The sequence below is a fragment of the Mytilus californianus genome, unplaced genomic scaffold (assembly GCF_021869535.1).
Source record: "Mytilus californianus isolate M0D057914Y unplaced genomic scaffold, xbMytCali1.0.p SCAF_40, whole genome shotgun sequence".
Classification (NCBI taxonomy): Eukaryota; Metazoa; Mollusca; class Bivalvia; order Mytilida; family Mytilidae; genus Mytilus; species Mytilus californianus.
This window is the reverse complement of record NW_026262691.1, coordinates 1873778-1882610: the sequence shown is the minus strand read 5'-3', so window position 1 is coordinate 1882610 and position 8833 is coordinate 1873778.

The following is an 8833-nucleotide window of genomic DNA, read 5'->3' as shown; positions in this document are numbered from 1 at the left end:
TAAATGAGTGTGTAATGTGACCAGAGCATCATTGTAACTGGACCAGGGGTAAACATAGTCAGTATGTGTCCAAGGTGACCAGAGGTAACCTTAGTCAATATATGAACATGTGTGTAAGGTGACCAGCGGTAACCATAGTCAATATTGGTCCGGGAACACAGTTATCGTCCCTTGATTTTCGTTGTCTACGAATATAGTCCCTAGTGTGGACAGTGTGTTCCTTGCTATTTTTTTTATACCCTTTCCATTATCATGTTCTCCGACCTTTTTGTTGAAATGACCCGAGGAAACAACGTCAATATATGTGTTAGGTGACCAGAGATAACCAAATTGAATACGTGTGTAATGTGACCAGGACATGACTGTAAGGTGACCAGAGGTCAGCATAGTGAATATATGTACAAGGTGACCAGAGGTAACCAAATTAAATGAGTGTGTAATGTGACCAGAGCATCATTGTAACTGGACCAGGGGTAAACATAGTCAGTGTGTGTCCAAGGTGACCAGAGGTAACCTAGGCCAATATATGAACATCGGTGTAAGGTGACCAGCGGTAACCATAGTCAATATTGGTCCAGGAACACAGTTATTGTCCTTTGATTTTCGTTGTCTACGAATATAGTCCCTAGTGTGGGCAGTGTGTTCCTTGCTATTTTTTTTATACCCTTTCCATAACTGTGTTCTCCGGCCTATTTGTTGAAATGACCCGAGGTAACAAACGTCAATATATGTGTTAGGTGACCAGAGTTAACCAAATTGAATACGTGTGTAATGTGACCAGGACATGATTGTAAGGTGACCAGAGGTCAGTATAGTAAATATATGTACAAGGTGACCAGAGGTAACCAAATTAAATGAGTGTGTAATGTGACCAGAGCATCATTGTAACTGAACAAGGGGTAAACATAGTCAGTATGTGTCCAAGGTGAGCAAAGGTAACCTAGGTCAATATATGAACATCGGTGTAAGGTGACCAGCGGTAACCATAGTCAATATTGGTCCGGGAACACAGTTATCGTTCCTTGATTTTCGTTGTCTACGAATATAGTCCCTAGTGTGGGCAGTGTGTTCCTTGCTATTTTTTCATACCCTTTCCATAACCGTGTTCTCCGACCTTTTTGTTCAAATGACCCGAGGTAACCAACGTCAATATATGTGTTAGGTGACCAGAGATAACCAAATTGAATACGTGTGTAATGTGACCAGGACATGATTGTAAGGTGACCAGAGGTCAGCATAGTGAATATATGTAAAAGGTGACCAGAGGTAACCAAATTAAATGAGTGTGTAATGTGACCAGAGCATCATTGTAACTGGACCAGGGGTAAACATAGTCAGTATGTGTTCAAGGTGACCAGAGGTAACCTAAGTCAATATATGAACATCGGTGTAAGGTGACCATAGGTAACCATAGTCAATATTGGTCCGGGAACACAGTTATCGTGCCTTGATTTTCGTTGTCTACGAATATAGTCCCTAGTGTGGGCAGTGTGTTCCTTGCTATTTTTTCATACCCTTTTCATAACCGTGTTCTCCGGCCTATTTGTTGAAATGACCCGAGGTAACCAACGTCAATATATGTGTTAGGTGACCAGAGTTAACCAAATTGAATACGTGTGTAATGTGACCAGGACATGATTGTAAGGTGACCAGAGGTCAGCATAGTGAATATATGTAAAAGGTGACCAGAGGTAACCAAATTAAATGAGTGTGTAATGTGACCAGAGCATCATTGTAACTGGACCAGGGGTAAACATAGTCAATATGTGTTCAAGGTGACCAGAGGTAACCTAAGTCAATATATGAACAGCGGTGTAAGGTGACCATAGGTAACCATAGTCAATATTGGTCCGGGAACACAGTTATCGTGCCTTGGTTTTCGTTGTCTACGAATATAGTCCCTAGTGTGGGCAGTGTGTTCCTTGCTATTTTTTCATACCCTTTCCATAACCGTGTTCTCCTGCCTATTTGTTGAAATGACCCGAGGTAACCAACGTCAATATATGTGTTAGGTGACCAGAGTTAACCAAATTGAATACGTGTGTAATGTGACCAGGACATGATTGTAAGGTGACCATAGGTCAGCAAAGTGAATATATGTACAAGGTGACCAGAGGTAACCAAATTAAACGAGTGTGTAATGTGACCAGAGCATCATTGTAACTGGACCAGGGGTAAACATAGTCAGTATGTGTCCAAGGTGACCAGAGGTAACCTAAGTCAATATATGAACATCGGTGTAAGGTGACCAGCGGTAACCATAGTCGATATTGGTCTGGGAACACAGTTATCGTCCCTTGATTTTCGTTGTCTACGAAAATAGTCCCTAGTGTGGACAGTGTGTTCCTTGCTATTTTTTTTATACCCTTTCCATAACCATGTTCTCCGACCTTTTTTTTTTAAATGACCCGAGGTAACCAACGTCAATATATGTGTTAGGTGACCATAGTTAACCAAATTGAATACGTGTGTAATGTGACCAGGCCATGATTGTAAGGTAACCAGAGGTCAGCATAATGAATATATGTACAAGGTGACCAGAGATAACCAAATTAAATGAGTGTGTAATGTGACCAGATCATCATTGTAACTGGACCAGGGGTAAACATAGTCAGTATGTGTCCAAGGTGACCAGAGGTAACCTTAGTCAATATATGAACATCGGTGTAAGGTGACAAGCGGTAACCATAGTCAATATTGGTCCGGGAACACAGTTATCGTCCCTTGATTTTCGTTGTCTACGAATATAGTCCCTAGTGTGGACAGTGTGTTCCTTGCTATTTTTTTTATACCCTTTCCATAACCGTGTTCTCCGGCCTATTTGTTGAAATGACCCGAGGTAACCAACGTCAATATATGTGTTAGGTGACCAGAGTTAACCAAATTGAATACGTGTGTAATGTGACCAGGACATGATTGTAAGGTGACCAGAGGTCAGTATAGTAAATATATGTACAAGGTGACCAGAGGTAACCAAATTAAATGAGTGTGAAATGTGACCAGAGCATCATTGTAACTGAACAAGGGGTAAACATAGTCAGTATGTGTCCAAGGTGAGCAAAGGTAACCTAGGTCAATATATGAACATCGGTGTAAGGTGACCAGCGGTAACCATAGTCAATATTGGTCCGGGAACACAGTTATCGTCCCTTGATTTTCGTTGTCTACGATTATAGTCCCTAGTGTGGGCAGTGTGTTCCTTGCTATTTTTTCATACCCTTTCCATAACCGTGTTCTCAGACCTTTTTGTTCAAATGACCCGAGGTAACCAACGTCAATATATATGTTAGGTGACCAGAGATAACCAAATTGAATACGTGTGTAATGTGACCAGGACATGATTGTAAGGTGACCAGAGGTCAGCATAGTGAATATATGTAAAAGGTGACCAGAGGTAACCAAATTAAATGAGTGTGTAATGTGACCAGAGCATCATTGTAACTGGACCAGGGGTAAACATAGTCAGTATGTGTTCAAGGTGACCAGAGGTAACCTAAGTCAATATATGAACAGCGGTGTAAGGTGACCATAGGTAACCATAGTCAATATTGGTCCGGGAACACAGTTATCGTGCCTTGATTTTCGTTGTCTACGAATATAGTCCCTAGTGTGGGCAGTGTGTTCCTTGCTATTTTTTCATACCCTTTCCATAACCGTGTTCTCCGGCCTATTTGTTGAAATGACCCGAGGTAACCAACGTCAATATATGTGTTAGGTGACCAGAGTTAACCAAATTGAATACGTGTGTAATGTGACCAGGACATGATTGTAAGGTGACCAAAGGTCAGCAAAGTGAATATATGTACAAGGTGACCAGAGGTAACCAAATTAAACGAGTGTGTAATGTGACCAGAGCATCATTGTAACTGGACAAGGGGTAAACATAGTCAGTATGTGTCCAAGGTGACCAGAGGTAACCTAAGTCAATATATGAACATCGGTGTAAGGTGACCAGCGGTAACCATAGTCGATATTGGTCTGGGAACACAGTTATCGTCCCTTGATTTTCGTTGTCTACGAAAATAGTCCCTAGTGTGGACAGTGTGTTCCTTGCTATTTTTTTTATACCCTTTCCATAACCATGTTCTCCGACCTTTTTTTTTAAATGACCCGAGGTAACCAACGTCAATATATGTGTTAGGTGACCATAGTTAACCAAATTGAATACGTGTGTAATGTGACCAGGACATGATTGTAAGGTGACCAGAGGTCAGCATAGTGAATATATGTACAAGGTGACCAGAGGTAACCAAATTAAATGAGTGTGAAATGTGACCAGAGCATCATTGTAACTGGACCAGGGGTAAACATAGTCAGTGTGTGTCCAAGGTGACCAGAGGTAACCTAAGCCAATATATGAACATCGGTGTAAGGTGACCAGCGGTAACCATAGTCAATATTGGTCCAGGAACACAGTTATTGTCCTTTGATTTTCGTTGTCTACGAATATAGTCCCTAGTGTGGGCAGTGTGTTCCTTGCTATTTTTTTTATACCCTTTCCATAACCGTGTTCTCCGGCCTATTTGTTGAAATGACCCGAGGTAACCAACGTGAATATATGTGTTAATTAAATGAGTGTGTAATGTGACCAGAGCATCATTGTAACTGGACCAGGGGTAAACATAGTCAGTATGTGTCCAAGGTGACCAGAGGTAACCTTAGTCAATATATGAACATCGGTGTAAGGTGACCAGCGGTAACCATAGTCAATATTGGTCCGGGAACACAGTTATCGTCCCTTGATTTTCGTTGTCTACGAATATAGTCCCTAGTGTGGACAGTGTGTTCCTTGCTATTTTTTTTATACCCTTTCCATTACCATGTTCTCCGACCTTTTTGTTGAAATGACCCGAGGTAACCAACGTCAATATATGTGTTAGGTGACCAGAGTTAACCAAATTGAATACGTGTGTAATGTGACCAGGACATGATTGTAAGGTGACCAGAGGTCAGCATAGTGAATATATGTACAAGGTGACCAGAGGTAACCAAATTAAATGAGTGTGAAATGTGACCAGAGCATCATTGTAACTGGACCAGGGGTAAAAACAGTCAGTGTGTGTCCAAGGTGACCAGAGGTAACCTAAGTCAATATATGAACATCGGTGTAAGGTGACCAGCGGTAACCATAGTCAATATTGGTCCAGGAACACAGTTATTGTCCTTTGATTTTCGTTGTCTACGAATATAGTCCCTAGTGTGGGCAGTGTGTTCCTTGCTATTTTTTTTATACCCTTTCCATAACCGTGTTCTCCGGCCTATTTGTTGAAATGACCCGAGGTAACCAACGTGAATATATGTGTTAATTAAATGAGTGTGTAATGTGACCAGAGCATCATTGTAACTGGACCAGGGGTAAACATAGTCAGTATGTGTCCAAGGTGACCAGAGGTGACCTTAGTCAATATATGAACATCGGTGTAAGGTGACCAGCGGTAACCATAGTCAATATTGGTCCGGGAACACAGTTATCGTCCCTTGATTTTCGTTGTCTACGAATATAGTCCCTAGTGTGGACAGTGTGTTCCTTGCTATTTTTTTTATACTCTTTACATTACCATGTTCTCCGACCTTTTTGTTGAAATGACCCGAGGTAACCAACGTCAATATATGTGTTAGGTGACCAGAGTTAACCAAATTGAATACGTGTGTAATGTGACCAGGACATGATTGTAAGGTGACCAGAGGTCAGCATAGTGAATATATGTACAAGGTGACCAGAGGTAACCAAATTAAATGAGTGTGAAATGTGACCAGAGCATCATTGTAACTGGACCAGGGGTAAACATAGTCAGTGTGTGTCCAAGGTGACCAGAGGTAACCTAAGCCAATATATGAACATCGGTGTAAGGTGACCAGCGGTAACCATAGTCAATATTGGTCCAGGAACACAGTTATTGTCCTTTGATTTTCGTTGTCTACGAATATAGTCCCTAGTGTGGGCAGTGTGTTCCTTGCTATTTTTTTTATACCCTTTCCATAACCGTGTTCTCCGGCCTATTTGTTGAAATGACCCGAGGTAACCAACGTGAATATATGTGTTAATTAAATGAGTGTGTAATGTGACCAGAGCATCATTGTAACTGGACCAGGGGTAAACATAGTCAGTATGTGTCCAAGGTGACCAGAGGTAACCTTAGTCAATATATGAACATCGGTGTAAGGTGACCAGCGGTAACCATAGTCAATATTGGTCCGGGAACACAGTTATCGTCCCTTGATTTTCGTTGTCTACGAATATAGTCCCTAGTGTGGACAGTGTGTTCCTTGCTATTTTTTTTATACCCTTTCCATTACCATGTTCTCCGACCTTTTTGTTGAAATGACCCGAGGTAACCAACGTCAATATATGTGTTAGGTGACCAGAGTTAACCAAATTGAATACGTGTGTAATGTGACCAGGACATGATTGTAAGGTGACCAGAGGTCAGCATAGTGAATATATGTACAAGGTGACCAGAGGTAACCAAATTAAATGAGTGTGAAATGTGACCAGAGCATCATTGTAACTGGACCAGGGGTAAAAACAGTCAGTGTGTGTCCAAGGTGACCAGAGGTAACCTAAGTCAATATATGAACATCGGTGTAAGGTGACCAGCGGTAACCATAGTCAATATTGGTCCAGGAACACAGTTATTGTCCTTTGATTTTCGTTGTCTACGAATATAGTCCCTAGTGTGGGCAGTGTGTTCCTTGCTATTTTTTTATACCCTTTCCATAACCGTGTTCTCCGGCCTATTTGTTGAAATGACCCGAGGTAACCAACGTGAATATATGTGTTAATTAAATGAGTGTGTAATGTGACCAGAGCATCATTGTAACTGGACCAGGGGTAAACATAGTCAGTATGTGTCCAAGGTGACCAGAGGTAACCTTAGTCAATATATGAACATCGGTGTAAGGTGACCAGCGGTAACCATAGTCAATATTGGTCCGGGAACACAGTTATCGTCCCTTGATTTTCGTTGTCTACGAATATAGTCCCTAGTGTGGACAGTGTGTTCCTTGCTATTTTTTTTATACTCTTTACATTACCATGTTCTCCGACCTTTTTGTTGAAATGACCCGAGGTAACCAACGTCAATATATGTGTTAGGTGACCAGAGTTAACCAAATTGAATACGTGTGTAATGTGACCAGGACATGATTGTAAGGTGACCAGAGGTCAGCATAGTGAATATATGTACAAGGTGACCAGAGGTAACCAAATTAAATGAGTGTGAAATGTGACCAGAGCATCATTGTAACTGGACCAGGGGTAAACATAGTCAGTGTGTGTCCAAGGTGACCAGAGGTAACCTAAGCCAATATATGAACATCGGTGTAAGGTGACCAGCGGTAACCATAGTCAATATTGGTCCAGGAACACAGTTATTGTCCTTTGATTTTCGTTGTCTACGAATATAGTCCCTAGTGTGGGCAGTGTGTTCCTTGCTATTTTTTTTATACCCTTTCCATAACCGTGTTCTCCGGCCTATTTGTTGAAATGACCCGAGGTAACCAACGTGAATATATGTGTTAATTAAATGAGTGTGTAATGTGACCAGAGCATCATTGTAACTGGACCAGGGGTAAACATAGTCAGTATGTGTCCAAGGTGACCAGAGGTAACCTTAGTCAATATATGAACATCGGTGTAAGGTGACCAGCGGTAACCATAGTCAATATTGGTCCGGGAACACAGTTATCGTCCCTTGATTTTCGTTGTCTACGAATATAGTCCCTAGTGTGGACAGTGTGTTCCTTGCTATTTTTTTTATACCATTTCCATTACCATGTTCTCCGACCTTTTTGTTGAAATGACCCGAGGTAACCAACGTCAATATATGTGTTAGGTGACCAAAGATAACCAAATTGAATACGTGTGTAATGTGACCAGGACATGACTGTAAGGTGACCAGAGGTCAGCATAGTGAATATATGTACAAGGTGACCAGAGGTAACCATATTAAATGAGTGTGTAATGTGACCAGAGCATCATTGTAACTGGACCAGGGGTAAACATAGTCAGTGTGTGTCCAAGGTGACCAGAGGTAACCTAAGCCAATATATGAACATCGGTGTAAGGTGACTAGCGGTAACCATAGTCAATATTGGTCCAGGAACACAGTTATTGTCCTTTGATTTTCGTTGTCTACGAATATAGTCCCTAGTGTGGGCAGTGTGTTCCTTGCTATTTTTTTTATACCCTTTCCATAACCGTGTTCTCCGGCCTATTTGTTGAAATGACCCGAGGTAACCAACGTCAATATATGTGTTAGGTGACCAGAGTTAACCAAATTGAATACGTGTGTAATGTGACCAGGACATGATTGTAAGGTGACCAGAGGTCAGTATAGTAAATATATGTACAAGGTGACCAGAGGTAACCAAATTGAATGAGTGTGTAATGTGACCAGACCATCATTGTAACTGAACCAGGGGTAAACATAGTCAGTATGTGTCCAAGGTGAGCAAAGGTAACCTAGGTCAATATATGAACATCGGTGTAAGGTGACCAGCGGTAACCATAGTCAATATTGGTCCGGGAACACAGTTATCGTCCCTTGATTTTCGTTGTCTACGAATATAGTCCCTAGTGTGGACAGTGTGTTCCTTGCTATTTTCTTTATACCCTTTCCATAACCATGTTCTCCGACCTTTTTGTTCAAATGACCCGAGGTAACCAACGTCAATATATGTGTTAGGTGACCAGAGTTAACCAAATTGAATACGTGTGTAATGTGACCAGGACATGATTGTAAGGTGACCAGAGGTCAGTATAGTAAATATATGTACAAGGTGACCAGAGGTAACCAAATTAAATGAGTGTGTAATGTGACCAGACCATCAT